At 56.7% G+C, this 15,614-nt stretch overlaps 1 pseudogene; it reads left to right on the top strand.

The window, feature by feature from the left end:
* The first annotated feature begins 6,571 nt into the window (after positions 1-6,571).
* On the top strand, positions 6,572-7,559 carry LOC127026103 (olfactory receptor 52B2-like; annotated as a pseudogene).
* Positions 7,560-15,614: the final 8,055 nt, after the last annotated feature.

The raw sequence follows: 15,614 nt of genomic DNA, 5'->3' as shown, positions 1-15,614 counted from the left end.
ACAGAATAAAATGCAAAATGCAAAAATAAAAACAAACCCCAGAACAATAATGTGCTGTGATTAAGCTCTTTAAAGAAGTGCAAACAAGTTCCAATGAAAATGAAAACAAGTGGTGCTTACAGCCAGCACCAGAAATAATTACAGTAAAAGCCCCTAAAATCAGTGACATTTTTAACTCTTAGAACAAACTGAAAAAACGCCATTTGAAACAAAAAACAAGTAAATGTTGTGTTGGAATAAACAAGTTTTAAAATGATGAATTAACTAATGAAAAGACCCGGCTATTAAAAATGCTTATTTAAAGCATGGCCCTGGCAGTGCCTGCACGTACAGGGCTGCTGGAAGTGTCGGTCGCGGCGGTTTGGAACCTGCAGCGGCACTAAGGAGGGGAGAGGGCGTTTTGCAGCCAGAGCTGCCGCAGGGACGGGTCTCCTACAGGTGCCAGCGGTGCCGGCATCACTCCCCGCTATGGGCACCCTATGTGCCGGGCTGGAAATCCCCTGGGGAAGGCAGCTGGGGCTGAACTGCTGCGTGCGCTGCCTGAGCTGCGCCATGGGTCTATGCAGATGTCACCAAAGCCTGGCCACCAAGTCCACCGGGATGTGTGTGCAGTTCATAACTTTCTAAGTTAGAGTTTTAGCACAGCGTTTACAAAAGGCAAGAGGAGAAAAAGCCAGCCTGCAGCTAGAATTAAATTTTAAATTAAATAACAGCATGTGAAAGGCAGTTAAGAAGCTATGCAGAGATTGGCGAGTGCCGGGGAAGGAGACCCTTGCTTCTTGTGCTGCATTTCAGACCTCAGAGCCCAGCAGCATTGGGGCGCAGGGAGATTTGAATTTGCCATGCCACAGGGAGAAATCTCACTGCAGGACGTCCCCATGAGAAATGTGGCCAGGACGGTGTCGTTCGCCTGCGACAGGCGCGCAGCCCAGCCGGATGGAGAGGTCGTTTCTGAGGCTGCCGATCTGCCAGCGCTGCAGTCGGAGCCCCCAGGGCTGGTGGGATTTGGTGCTCTCCCCCTCCCGAGCAGAGCGGCCACAGGCTGGGTTTGGTGGCAAAGGCAAAGTGAGGGGTCTGCAAGGCGCAGTCCCACCAGGCAGACAAAGTGGTCGAGCCTGTAAGCCATTGCCAGGCACCGATGCAGCTCCCCAGGCCAGTGCAATTTTGCATACCTTTCTGGATGTCTGTTCAGACAGGGCTCAGAGCAGCTATGTCGCTGGGCTGTCGCTGCATGCTGGCCTGGGCCGTCGATTTCCAACCCTGTCCCCTGGTGTGACATGACCCCACGGTCAGTGGAAGTCTCCCTCCCTCCCTTTTTTCCCATAATTTTGCCAGCCTGTTTGTCTTGCACCATCCGGCTTGCACATCTCCAGCCTCATGTGGACGGTTCGTCTCCTGCTTTGGGAGGGCAGGGACTGATGCTTTCGCAGGGTCCTTATAGGATCATACACAGAGTAATGGATGTGCCAGCACGGCCTGCAAGAGAAACGAGCATTTTGGTCTTGAACGGGGTGGGCAGGACCCTGGGACCCTCGGGCACAGCCAGGCGTGGGGACAGGAGAAGGGAGGTGAGCTGAGCTGGCTGGCGGGGGCTGCTGGGAGGGAGGTGCAAGGGTGGCACAGGGGACTGGAGATGCTGGGCGCTAAATCTGCGAAGAGGAGCTGTTGCCAAAACGTTCTGGTAAACGATACCTAGTGGGAAGGTAGCTGGGGCTTTTAAAGGGCATGGAAGAGAAACACTCTTAAAACAAAAAATTACAGCTCTAATTTCACCAGCCCCACCACTGTGGCCTCTGCTGCGCTGGGGAGGATGTTATCAGGACTGCCAGCAAGTGCTCTCCCACTCTGAGGACCAGGGCACGTGAAAGGATCTTCTCAAAATGCAGATGTGCTCAGAAAATTACCTCTACTCAGCGGGCATTGTGGGGGGTGCTGTGTCGCACAGCGGGAAGCAGCAAATATATTCAGCTTGTAAGTAATAATTAAAAAAGGCTTGCTTGTCTTTACTGGCGGCTCTGCATATGCCCAGCGTCAAGCTGAGATTTCTGGTTTGCTCAGGCAGAAATGAGGATGGATTTTTTTAAAAAATGAGCCTTGGCAGGAAAGTCCACAAGCCTCCAGTGCTGCTGTGAGCGGGGAGCATGGGGAGCCTGGAGCCCAGCCTGGACCTACAGCATTGTCCCGAGAGCGGCACAGGGAAAACCAGCATGGTCCCTGCAGGGCGAACCTATGGATGCCATACGTGCTCCTCCGGGGTCTGTCAGCGCCTGCCCATAAACCCGACGAGAGGTTTTATGTCCGTTCTCCCGGCAAGCCCCCAGGTCAGCCCCAGCATCCTGACTGCTGCCCCGTCGAGGGGTCTCCGTCCCCATCTGTGCCACAAGCCTATTGCGCCTCCAGCACCCCCGGGGCTGTTTCTCCTTCTCGCAATGGGGCAAAGCCGCCCTGATCTCATGTTCGCCTTCCCCTCGGTGCTGCTGCAGTGCCCAGGGCGCAGGGCACCTTCTGGTTCAGCCCCAGGCGCCCCGTCCCTGCCTGCCTCACCTGGGTGGTCTTCCACACCAGGCAGGGATCTCCCACCTTCAGCAAGGAGCAGCCAGGAGCTCGGGGGCCTCCAGAAATGAGCTGAGAGGATTTCACTGGTGGAATTGCTGCTTATCCGACTTCTGGGAAGGTGCTGCCCTTCGTCTGCGCCTGGCAGATAAGAAGGGCTTTCACTTTTAGTGTGAGTCATGTGCATGTAATTATATGTAATTCTTTGCCATTTTATGTGTGCTGTGAAAATATTTGCTGTAGTTAATTCAGCACAAGCTGAGATAGCATTTCACATGCGGCTGCATGCCATGAGACTTTCCTCATGGGATTTTCTCTTCCTCGCCTTCGTCTTGCTGCAGCCGCATGTATAGACCTTTACAGCCCCTCAGGGCAGTGCTTTCAGATTTCAGGGGCGCTGAGTATGGCAAGAGCTCACTGGTGAGGCAGTCACCTGGACCCCTCTTTATATGAGGCTGGGTACCTTTCTTCCAGAAGCTGGACTGAATCATGTCTCATCCTGGAGGTGCACGGGGAGGAGCAGCTGGGGGACTGAAAAGTCTTTTCTCCATTTAATCTGTGAATTAATTCAAGCCGCGTCCGTTCCAGGGAAGCTGCCAATGGTCATGAACCCACAGGGCAGAAGATCTGGTTCCTCAGCAGCGAAGTCCTTGGATGCTCCCAACTCTCCCAAGTGAACGCTGGAGATGGTATGCATTAGTGTATCCCAACAGCTGGGACTGGATGCTGGTGGCACCCCCATGGAGACGCACCCACCGAGTGGTGACCGCTGGCAGGTGCTGAAGCGATGGGACACCCCTCTGGTGGGAGAGGGACCTGCCTCGCTCAGGTTCCTGAAGCATCCCCGTCCCCCGCGCACGTGCAAAGCACAGCGGTGCAGGTAGGGCTGTTCCTCTGCCCTCGGCGGTCCCCTCCTGCTGTCACTGCGGCGTTCAGCCCCCACCGTCACCCCAGGTCGTGGCGTGTTGTGCTCTCGCACGTTGGCCTGTGCTCTGGGAGAGTCTGGGAGACGCTGGTTTGGCTCATGTAACCAAAATGAGTGACTCAGCTCCCAGTCCCATCTGTGGTGTCTGCTGGGAGGGGAGGGGTTGGCTCCTTTTTTTGGGACGCAGTCAAGTAGGTTGTGAGCGTATTGGTAGATATGACGGGTCTACTGAAGTCAGCCCATTAGCAGCAGGGCGATTTTTTAAGAGGGTTGTTGAGGACCAAGAGCAAGATATTAACTTTGGGACTACATCTAGGTCATTGTGTATGCCCGAGGCTTGATTTCACTCCAGAGTCCAAACTCCATACAGGTTCTTGCTGGTTTGTGGTGTGTCGGGGAAGGATGGTCCATCAAGCTCTGCCCACCCAGGAGGTGTGACGGCAGCTGGCCGCAGTGGTGGAGCTTTGGTGTTGCTGTTGGCGCAGGAGCTGGGCAGATAAAGGCTCTACTTCTTGAAGCAGTGGTGCTTCTCCCCTTGAATTATGCTGCAGGCGGGCACCATGCCCGGGAGAGGGAGAGCCCGGTCTCTGGGCGTCCATCCTGACACCCGTCTGGATGAGGGCTCACCTTCACATGGCTCTGCAGCCACCTTGCTGCATGGCGGCCGCACGGGTCCGCAGCTCGTCGTCCTACCCCACTGCGGCACCTGGGCGCTGCTTCCACTTCGCTCTGTTCCCCCATGAAGTGTCGCGACGAACCCTCTGCTTTGTGCAGCACAGAGAGGTCGGGTGGGGATCTGCCAAAGCAAGAGGGACCGGTCAGTCGGGTTGAGGGAGGGAGAGGCTCTGCGTGAGCCGGGAACCAAAAAATCTGCATCCCAGAAAATGCTGGCAAAAAGGAAAACACAGCTTAAAATGCAAGCCAAATACATGCTTGAGACCAAAAACGGGAGGGCAAAGAAAAAGTATTTTTCTCAGCAGTCACAAGGTCTAAACACTCCTACATCTTGCATATTAATGTAACCATGATCACCGCATAATGAAAAATACCAGATGGCATTAGATTTGTAAGAAGTTCACAGGGTTTGATGACCCTCCCACCTCGCCCCGGATGGGCTGCCTCGGCTGTTATGAGTGATGGATGGAGTAGGACAGCTACAGCTCCAAGACAAGCAGCTATTTCTGATGTGATGAAAGCAAAGCAAAATGCCTCATTTCTGCTGTGCTCTGTCTGACCCGCTAAATTCTGCCAGCTCCCGCCTGCAGGATGCAGCCTTTCCTCCGCACAGCAAGCAGTTACTACTCCAGTAGTAGTATTTATACTACTAGTAGTTTGTACTGGTTTTCTCCTCTCTGCACTCTCCCCGGCTCACTTGGATTTGCAAACAGATTTGCTTCCATCACCTATATTGTTAATTGGCAGGTTTGCGTTTAATCGCCTGAATCTGGAAGCACTGGAAGACCAGAGCCCTGCGGCTCCCCTTGGCCCTGAGCGTCCTCCTGGGACTGGCAGCGTCAATGTGCTGAGGTCTAAGACATCGCCACTGCAAATCTTCCACCACGATCACCCACAGCAGCTGCTCGTTCCTGGTCCAGGCGAGGGCTGGTGAGTCCCCTTGTTCAGCCCTTGGCTCCAGGGCTGCTCCTTATTGCCACGGCACGACGGACTCTGAGCCATCTCCCCCAAAACCGGGGGGCTGTGAATCCATGAGGCAATGGGGATGCTGCCGTGCTCTGTAGCAGAACAGGGGGTGAGTGCTGGGGTCTGGTGGAAGTGGCAGATGCAGCACCAGGACAGAGACCTCATCCCGCGTGTTCTCACAACAGGAAGATGCAGGTGCATGTTTTAGGCAGGTGCCAGCTCCTGAGGTGGACGTGGCATATCCTGCATCGGGCTCGGCTAATTGCAGCTTTCAGGGGATGAAGGGCATGGCTGAGGGGTGGATACAGCCAGGTGAAAATGTCCCCCTCGGTGAGCTGGTCCCGAGGCTCGCTCCCAGCCCGGTCTGGAAGGGGACTGGCAGTGGTGAGCCGTGATTTCAGCCCCCAGCTCAGCAGGATGGACCCCCTGCCCTGGAGCCAGAGGTCTCCAGCTCCTGCTGAGCTGGGGACGTGGAAGCACAGGGAGCTCTGGGAGATTTTGACTGTGGCGAAGCACTGGATTTCATCAGCCGGGCTTGAACAGGGGACGATCTCCGCTCCATGAGCTGGGTCACCTGCGCCCATGCAGGCTCTGCCTAAGGGCAGGCTTAAACGCCCCCTTCCCATTTGTGTGCGTTGCTCTGAACTTCGCTGCTGCAGCGCCGACATCCACGCTGCAGGCTGGGCTGTCGCTGAATTTCCTCCCCCTCTTTCCTCTTGCCTAATCTAAGTGCCTGTGCAAGCATCGCTGTGTCTCCTCCCTTTCTGGGATCACAGGAAGCCCAGAGGCATCTGCTCCTTCCTCTCCTGGAGGATCAAACCTGGTTGCTTCTCCTCTGCTCCCGGTATCCCGGCCGGGTTTGGTCCCAGGTGATGCTTTGGGACGGGGGTGGTTGGGTGCTCCCCTGCCTGCAGCTCCTGCCAGCAGCCCTCGGGAGCCCTCGGTGCCAGCTAACTCTCATCTTCGGGGCCGGAGAAGCCCTGCTGAGGGCTGCCCGTGCAGCCCAACTCCTCACCAACGTCACTTCTCCTGGAGTTAATCCCCTTGGGCAAACAGAAAGACTAACCCTCAGGTTTCTGTTTTTCTCCACCAGAAACCGGTGACCTGGAATGGATTCAGCAGCTTCCAGCTTCCCTGTCCCTCATCAACGTGAGGACCGAGGGGCAGAAAAGCTGCCGTATGAAATCAGTCCAGGGTCCAGCTCTGCACAGTCTCTCTTGACGCTTCACATCGTGATGGGCTTCTGGTTTGAATGCCAAAACTTGTGTTGGGTCCAGCAGAGAGGAGCTCACCCCCAGTGAGTGCTGCTGAGCTCTGCTGGGATTTGTGGTTTTTCTTATGCTGTACTTTATTTTTTAGGTGTTTTTAAATAGAAGATCAAAGACCCCTATGGCAGCTGTCAATCACACTGGCTTCAGACCAGGAACGTTCATCCTTGTTGGACTCCCAGGCATGGAGAGGTCTCACCTCTGGACTTCTCTTCTTTTCCGTGTATATTATTGCACTTCTAGGCAGCTTCATCTTGTTCTTTATTCTGTCAAGATAGCAAAGCCTCCCCAAGCCGTTGTCTCTTTTTCTTTCTGTGTTAGGAGTAGCAGAGTTGCTGTTATCGACCTCCACAGCGCCCAGGACGTTAGCTGTTTTCTGGCTCAGGGTGAGGCATGTTTCTTTCGGTGCCTGCCTTGCTCAGGTGCTTCTTGTTCATTTTACCTTTGTTGCCGAGTCAGCGATTCTGCTGCCCACGGCGTTTGATTGGGACGTTACCATCTGCAATCCCCAGAGATACACGACTTTATTGACCCACTCAGTCCCGCAGAGGTAGAGCTGGCAGCTTTGCCAGCAGCCTCTGCATCGTCCTCCCCTTCATTTTTCTGCTTCAGAGGCGGCTGCCATGCTGCAGAAGCCGCATTGTCCCTCATTCCTGCTGCGAGCGTTGGGTGTTGCTGGGCTGGCCCGTGCGAGCAGAGAAGTCAACGTCATGGGTGGTCGAACAGTTGCCCTGCTGCCAGTGGGGATTATCGCCGTCTCTTGCAGCCTGATTCTCAGGGTCTTCCAGCCCCCCCAGGTCCCCGTCTCCGGGCGATCAGCAGTGGCGCTCCCACCGTGGAATCATTTCGATGCTCTCCACGTTGTAGGAACGCCGGCGTTTTCTCCTTCTTCACCCACCTGTTTGGTGGCCACAGCATCCCCACCACACGTGCGCTCTCCTGGACGATGTCGATGCGGCTGTTCCCCTGTGCTAAACCCCGTCACTAATGGAGTGAAAACCGAACAGATTGGTGAAACAGTGATGTGCGCAGTCTCCAGGCGGCGCAGCCCGTGGCCCTCGTGTCTGGGCTCTGCGGGGCGCCGAGGCCGAGGATCACCCACGCAAATCATCCCCGTCGTTAAGGGGTCTCCAAGGCAGGGATGAGGCTCCTGGCAGGGGTCAGAGAAGGACAATCCCAGCAAGCAGCGACCGCAGAGAAACATGAGCCGCAGCCCTCCGGGTCTGCACAGCGAAGGAGTGAGCACCTCTCCTACCCTCCAGCCCGTCCTGCTGGCGCATTTTCTATCCCCAGCCCTTGCTGTTCCAAGCGGTCCTGGCTCTGTGACTGCGTCCCCCTGCATAGCACGACTGACTCAGTCTCCTGTGATAGGGAAATGCACTGCTTTTTCACAGGATTTCCCTCTGTCTTGGGGGCAGCTTCTCTGTGCCTGTCCTGTCATTCCCCAGGAAGCACTTCACAAACCCTTGAGTTGGGAAGCAGTGGCCGAACGAACTGCCGGATCGTGTTGGACCATCCATGCTTCGGAGGATGCTAGGCTGAGCCTGCAGTGAACAGCGTGGGCAAGGTTGCCAGTGCGGAGCGCGAGCGTGGCACTCGCCCAGCCCTCTGGACAAGAGAAGGACGCCAGAACGTGACACCCTCATTGCGAAGGGATGTTTTTGTCATTTCACTGGAATCAGTTTGGGCAATGACAATGGGAAACGGGTTGCTAAAATTAACTGTGTGGAAGGAATGCTTTGTCCATATAAATGGATTCAAACCTTTGTGCTGCCAGATATCATAACAAAGAACAAGGAGGATCAGTCTGCAAAAGACAATGAGCCGTGGCTGGAGATTTCAGCTGCTGGTTTCATCTAAAAGGCTGGTAAATCCCTGTTGCTTTTGAAGGTGTCAGTGCCTGTGTGCTTTTATTGAACTCAAGCTTTGCTGAGGCTCACTTTGCTCAGCAGTGATATTGATGCTGTTAATACTAATTACTTCCTATCTTAGGATACATGTTTTGTCCTTACTAAGTCTAAAGTATTTTTTATGTTTTGGTCAGAAAAGTAATTCTTAATAAAAGAAAGTGAAACCTATTCTTGATTGAATGCACTCCAAACAAGAACACGTGATGCCTCTCCCAAACCCCTGTTTTTGTAGGGGTCTGAAGTGCTGCCGTGCTGGTGTCATGCCTGCTGTGCCTTCCCGCGGAGCCGGGGCCAGGGCTGTGCTGGTGATTTTGGGGAGAGGATTTCCCCAGCAGGACCCCCCACGCCCTGGACATGGCACCAGCACAGCCTGGGGAGTCCTTGGCCCTGGAGAAGCCACTGGTCAGACGGCATGCAAAGCAAACGTAAAATGGACAGAAAAGTCCTCGTGGCAGCCTGCCCCCCAACCGGCCCGGGCACGGGGGGAGCACGGCCCGTGATGCTGGATGCCGCAGGGTCCCCGGCGTGCAGCGCCCGGTCCACGTGCTGGGGCGGCTCCTCTCTGCGGGCTGCCCGCAGCCGCTGCCGGGGTGAAGCTCTTGCTGCTGTGCTCTGCAGGTCCCGCGCGTCCGTTGTGGAGGTCGTCTCTCGCTCATGCTGCCCTCACACTGCTTCACTGCGGCTCACGGCAAAAAGGTTGTCCTGCTGCTCCGGCACAAAGCAGTTAGTTAGTTAGTTAGTTAGTTAGTTAGTTAAATGCAGCACAAACCCCACCATCAGGCTGGCTTGGCCCTCCCAGTGCCCTTCTCCCCTTATTTCCCTGTCTCAGTGACGTGCCTGCCCAGGGGCGAGAGAGGCTTCCCGCAAAGCCTCTGTTCCTCTCTCTTCCCTGAGAGAGGCTAAATGTCCCATTTTTGTGCCGGCGCCAATGCTGAGCAGCTTCATTGGTGTTGCCACTGAATTCTGAGGTCTGTGCAAGACGGCTCAGTCGCTGCTCGGGAGCTGCTCGGTCCAAGCCTTTGGGCTTATGCTGCTTTGGGCTTTGCTGTTTTCAGCCCTTCGTTTTCTCTGTCAGGTTTACACTTGAACAAATTGCCTGGCTGCATTTCATTGTCGTGGGCAATGTGCAGCACCTCTCTGAACACAGCTCCATTTTTCAGCCGAATCCTCCTTGGCTTCCTTGTGTCTCTGGCGGTGGCAATGCCTGGCCATGAAGTGGGACAGGATCAGCAAGTGGATCATTTCTGATGCCCATCTTCCTCTTCCCAGTATTTCCGACAGAAACAGCCACCTGGGCTGTGTTATCTGAGCAACGTGAGCCCTTTGCTGCTGCTTTTCTTCCGATAAAACGTATATTTTGTCCCAGGTGTGGGCGATCCATTAGCAGCCTTTCTCTGTGGCATTCAAAAAGGATTCCCAGGCTGTGTTTACCCAGCATGTTTGGTGCAGCATTAGGCAAACATTTTCACTGTGAACACAGCGTGCTGCTTGTGATGACCTGGGAGGAGCATTTCGCCCCTGTCCGCACTTTTGTCACCATCCAGGCGCCAGAGGGGACAGGGGTGGGCATCCAGGCAATTCGCAGAAGCGTATGCAGGGCCCTCCCGTCCTGATGTGACGCGGATTGTCACTTGTTCTTCCGAAGTTACGTGGCTTACCCGTATCCTCGGTGTTCGTTAGGAATGGCCTCCGCTGTGCCTGCACCCCTGTGCTCCGTGGATGTGAGCGCGCTGGTTCAGCTGCGGCAAAGAGCCGGCACGCTGCAGCACAAAACCTTCCAGCAGCATTGAAGTGACACTGGCATGAACTCCCACAGACCGCCTACCACGATTTTCACCTGATTTTCAGTTTTGTCAAGCTCATGTTCAGTTTTGTGAAATTCCTCTCAGGGAAGGGGGGCTCTGCAGAAGCACTGGAGTCTGACGCCGGTTCTGCCGCCCCTTACCACGGCCCAGGGTCACCCAAGAGCCATGCACAACGGTGTCTGTGGTAACAGCCCATCCTCCACACTGCCACCATGAAAAAGAAAACACCGAGGCAGCAAGCAAGGAAATTCCTGCAGATTTATGGACCCCCAGATGGGGAGTTTCAGCCATCAACCAACTTTTTGTCTCAGCTGACTTGAGCATCCTCTTCCTTCTCCTCTGAGAATTCCCTCTGGGGCTGCAGTCAAGTTCAGCTCCTGGAGTGATGGGAAGAGATGAGGATTTCAAGGGCACTTAAAGCGGAGAGCTGTGTACATCACTGCCATAACCCAGGTTTTTCCCAAGTGCCCTTCACCCAGGCAGGGAGGAGATGGGGGCAGCAGTGCGGTGCCAGGCTGGACTCAGGCTGCCCTGCACAGGTGGGGAAACTGAGGCACGGGGCTGCACAGCGCTGCTTTGCAAGTGCCACTGAGGCCCAGATCAGGCAGGAGTTGGGGACACTGCTGGGAAAGCCAGTGTAGGCGGCCCGGAGGTGAGCCCCAGCAGCCCCAAGCCCTTCACCTCCCCCAGACATGGGCGGCGGGACGAGGCGCCCAGCACACCTTGCGGGGAGCGCAGAGCTGGAGCCACCCCCGCAGCGCTGGTGCTGCTTGGGCACCATTTCCAGGGGCCAGTCCTGCGCACCCCGTCCCATGCACCCTGTCCCCATGGACTCCAACCCCGAGTACTCCGTCCTGGGAACACTGACCTGGGTACCCCTCCCTGGGCACCCTGTCCCATGCATCCATCCCCATGCACCCTTTTCCAGAGACCCCCGTCCTTGGGCACCCATCCTGGGCACTCATCCCCAGAGATCCCCTTCCCATGTACCCCATCCCCACGCACCCATCCCCGTGTGCCTGGTTCCTAGCCCCGACTCCCCAGCGCCGGGGGGCATTACTAGCTGAGAGCCCCCGCTCAGTTCCCAGTGCTTGGTTTCCAGTACCAGCAGAGCTCCCCCACCCAGTGCCAGTTCCCATTGCCAGTTCCCAGTTCCCATTCCCAGTTCTCGTTCCCAGTTCTTGTTCCGGTTCCCAGGGCCAGCAGCGCCCTGCTGCCCGTTCACATTCCCAGTAGCCCCCCCGGTTCCTGGTGCCCATTCTCAGTGCCCATTCCTGGTTCCTGTTCCCGGTGCCAGCAGCCCCCTGTTCCCGGTGCCTGTTCCCCGTGCCTGTAGCCCCTTCCCGGGCCATGGCTGGGCCCGGGCGCGGCGCTGTGCATGGCCGGGGGGCTGTGCATGGCTGGGGGCTGTGCATGGTTGGGGTCTGTGCATGGCCGGGGGGCTGTGCATGGTTGGGGTCTGTGCATGGTTGGGGTCTGTGCATGGCCGGGGGGCTGTGCATGGTTGGGGTCTGTGCATGGTTGGGGGGCTGTGCATGGCTGGGGGGGCTGTGCATAGCTGGGGGCTGTGCATGGTTGGGGGGCTGTGCATGGCTGGGGGCTGTGCATAGTTAGGGGCTGTGCATGGCTGGGGGCTGTGCATAGCTGGGGGCTGTGCATGGTTGGGGGCTGTGCATAGCTGGGGTCTGTGCATAGCTGGGGGGCTGTGCATAGCTGGGGGTCTGTGCATAGCTGGGGGCTGTGCATGGCTGGGGGCTGTGCATAGCTGGGGGGCTGTGCATGGTTGGGGGTCTGTGCATAGCTGGGGGTCTGTGCATAGCCAGGGGACTGTGCATAGCTGGGGTCTGTGCATAGCTGGGGGTCTGTGCATAGCTGGGGGCTGTGCATAGCTGGGGGGCTGTGCATGGTTGGGGGTCTGTGCATAGCTGGGGGTCTGTGCATAGCCAGGGGACTGTGCATGGCTGGGGGCTGTGCATAGCTGGGGGTCTGTGCATAGCTGGGGGGCTGTGCATAGCTGGGGGGCTGTGCATGGTTGGGGTCTGTGCATGGCCGGGGGGCTGTGCATGGTTGGGGTCTGTGCATGGTTGGGGGGCTGTGCATGGCTGGGGGGGCTGTGCATAGCTGGGGGCTGTGCATGGTTGGAGGGCTGTGCATGGCTGGGGGCTGTGCATGGTTGGGGGCTGTGCATAGCTGGGGGCTGTGCATGGCTGGGGGTCTGTGCATAGCTGGGGGGCTGTGCATAGCCAGGGGGCTGTGCATAGCTGGGGGGCTGTGCATGGTTGGGGGGGCTGTGCATGGTTGGGGGCTGTGCATGGCTGGGGGCTGTGCAGTGCTGGAGGGCTGTGTGGGGTGGGGGGACTGTGCAGGGTCGAGGGGGGGGCTGTGTAAGCCTGGGGGGCTGTGCATGGTCGAGGGTCCGGGGGTTGCTGAGCAGGTCTGGGGGGTGCTGTGTACGGCCGGGTGGTGCTGTGCCGTGCTGGGGTGGGGAGTGCTGGGCTGGGCTGGGTGAGGGTGGTCCGCAGGGCCTGGCAGGGTTGCAATGCAGAGCTGTGGGTGGGGGGGGTGCAGTGCAGGACTGGGGGGGTAAGATGCTGTACAGGGCTGGGGGGGTGCTGTGCAGGGCCAGATCAGGGGTGCAGTGCAGGGCTGGGGCAGACGCTATTCAGGGCTGGGGGGGATGCTGTGCAGGGCCTGGCAGGGCTCCCCATGCTCAGCCTGCCCCCCAGCTCACCTGTGTGGGGGGCCCAGTGCTGTATCTGGCCTGTGCCCAGCAGAGGAGCTGTGGGCATGGGATGGGGCCTCAACCGTGGGGTGCTCTGAGGTGCCTTCCCTGGGTGCTGGCTCTGCTGGGGTGTGAGAGCCCAGCTAAAGGGTTGTGCGGTAGGTTTTCCTCTGGTAGACTCATCCTGAGCCCGCGGTGAGGCTACTGCGCCAGGGTTTCTGGACCTTCGTGCTCTCACCCCCGGGAAGCCATGCGCTGGCTCTCCTGCACAATGCTGACGCTATACGTGCTGTTAGCAAATGGCCTAAATGTTGTGCTTCACTCATCGCCTTCCCTTCCCCTGTGATGGTGGTGTGATGCATGTGGAAAGGCACAGGATTGCAAATGCCTGTTATTAATAATAATTTCTTGGGCTGCTGGTTTACCGGAGAGGTGTTGACGCTGAATTAACCTCCCTGTTGCTAAGGCTTTCAGAAAAATTACTTGGTTGAGAAACAGAGAAGTTCTTAACACCGCTGGGACGCACTTGGATGTGAGTTCAACCCTCCTTCCACTGCAAGTGATCTGCGGGTGAAGTGTGATGATAACCACATTTCTCTCCCTCTCCGCTCCCCGGGTCCCTTCCTGTCTTCCAGAGCTGGGCACATTGCACGGAGCCGCAGGGTGCTGGTGGGGGGGGTGTCCTGCCTGCAGCTCTGCGGCTGGGTGATGGCACCCAGGCTCCCGGGACGGCGATGGTTTGCAATAAGCCGAGAGCTTGTGGGATGCTGAGGCAAAGACATGCCTTGCTCCATACGAGGAAAGGCATCACCGCCTTCCCTACCTGGGGGATCCTTTCTAGATCCTGGCTGATCCTTTCCCGGGAGCAGGGAATGGATCTAGTGTAGAAAAGAGGAGGCTGAGTATTGCTTCACCTTTCATGCACGTGAACAAAAAGGTGTGACTGTACTCGTTGGGGTTTGGTGACAGGATGGGAGCGGGGCCCCGGGGATCGGCTCTGTTGGTGGTTGGGAAACTCCGGGCTGTTGGAACGGGGCTGTCAGACTGGTGGGTGTCGTGGTTTAACCCGGCAGGCAGCTAAACACCACGCAGCCACTCGCTTGCTCCCCCCCATCCTGCAATGGGATGGGGGAGAGAATTGGGGAAAAAAAAGTAAAATTCATGAGTTGAGATAAAGACAGTTTAATAGGACAGAAAAGGAAGGGAAAATAATAATAATAATAGTAATAATAATAATGATAAAAGAACTAGCATATACAAAACAAGTGATGCACAATGCAATTGCTCACCACTCGCCGACCGATGCCCAGCCAGTTCCTGAGCAATGGCCCCCAGCCAGCTTTACCCCCAGTTTATATACTGGCCATGACGCCATATGGTATGGAATATCCCTTTGGTCAGTCTGGGTCAGCTGTCCTGGCTGTGTCCCCTCCCAGCTTCTTGTGCCCCTCCAGCCTTCTTGCTGGCTGGGCATGAGAAGCTGAAAAATCCTTGACTTAGTATAAACACTGCTTAGCAACAACTGAAAACATCAGTGTGTTATCAACGTTATTCTCATCCTAAATCCAAAACACAGCACTGTACCAGCTACTAGGAAGAAAATTAACTCTATCCCAGCTGAAACCAGGACAGTGGGGAATGGGCAGGTTGTTCAGAAGATGGGGAAGGGGCAAAGAGGGGTGCCAGTCCTTCCAGAAACGAGGGAAACCAGGAAAAAATAAGAGAATAGCCAACCTACCTCCAAGATCATAGAAACTAACAGGGAGGGATCTGTGATTAGTGCAATTGCTGAGAAAAAGTAGTACCCACCCAGTCTGAATTCCTGTTCTGAGAGGTGTTGGGTTTCATACACTGGTTTCACTTAGAAATACCTTTTAATTGCTCCTCATACAGTCAGAAAGCCAGTGGAGCGTGGGCTGCGAGGAGTGCTGTGAGGGGCTGCAGTGAAGCTGTTTGGACCGATGCACACAGGGGACAATTACCGGTGACTCCTGCACTTCCACGGGCCGGGGCACAGCCACCCGCCGGCAGTTTCATTGCCGGCCCCAGGGATGGAGACGGGCGCGTGCTTGCAACGCCGCAGGCAGCCCCGGGCTGGGGGTCAGCGCGTTCGAGCTAATATTGATGAGCTGTGGAAGGGCCGGGACATAGGGGAGGGTGCAGAGGGCAGGGCGTCAGCTGCACAAATACGGGGGGCTCAGCCAGGGCGTCGGAGAGGGGGGGCACAGATTGCAGGTGGATGTGAATCGGCAGGGTCGCTGTGTCGTGAGAGAGGCGGAAGCCGTCCTCGGCCAGGTGGACTGGGGGTCTCATCCTGCGGAGGGGTGAGATGAGGCTCCTCTCCCTGCAGCGTTGGTGAGGCTGCAGCACAGCGAAGGGCAGCACACGGCTGGAGCAGCCTGACCTGCTGCGGCGGGGGGGCCGGAGGAGAGCGATGGAAGTGGCCAACGAGCTGGAAAGCCTGTGGGCAGGATTTGGGGTTGCTGGGCTGGGGAAGGGCAGACACTGGGCTTGGGAGGTGCCTGGGAAGAGGAAGGAGATGAGCTGCTCTCCTGGTGGGTGGAACAAGAAGGAAGGTGTTTAAACTGCAAGACAAATCAAGAGTGAACACTGGGAAGGAAAAGATCATGGGAGAGAGCGTGGGGCAGTAAGAGGAAACTCACCCAACGCAGGTTTAGAGCACAGGAAGGGATGTTTTTACACAACAGGGTGACATTGGCCCCGGCTGCGGAGAGAGGTGCCCGTAGGTGCAGGGGTGGCAGAGCCCATGGCCAGGACACAGAGGCTCGG

This window comes from Gymnogyps californianus, chromosome 1 (assembly GCF_018139145.2).
Source record: "Gymnogyps californianus isolate 813 chromosome 1, ASM1813914v2, whole genome shotgun sequence".
NCBI lineage: Eukaryota > Metazoa > Chordata > Aves > Accipitriformes > Cathartidae > Gymnogyps > Gymnogyps californianus.
This window is presented reverse-complemented; position numbering and strand designations above follow the sequence as displayed.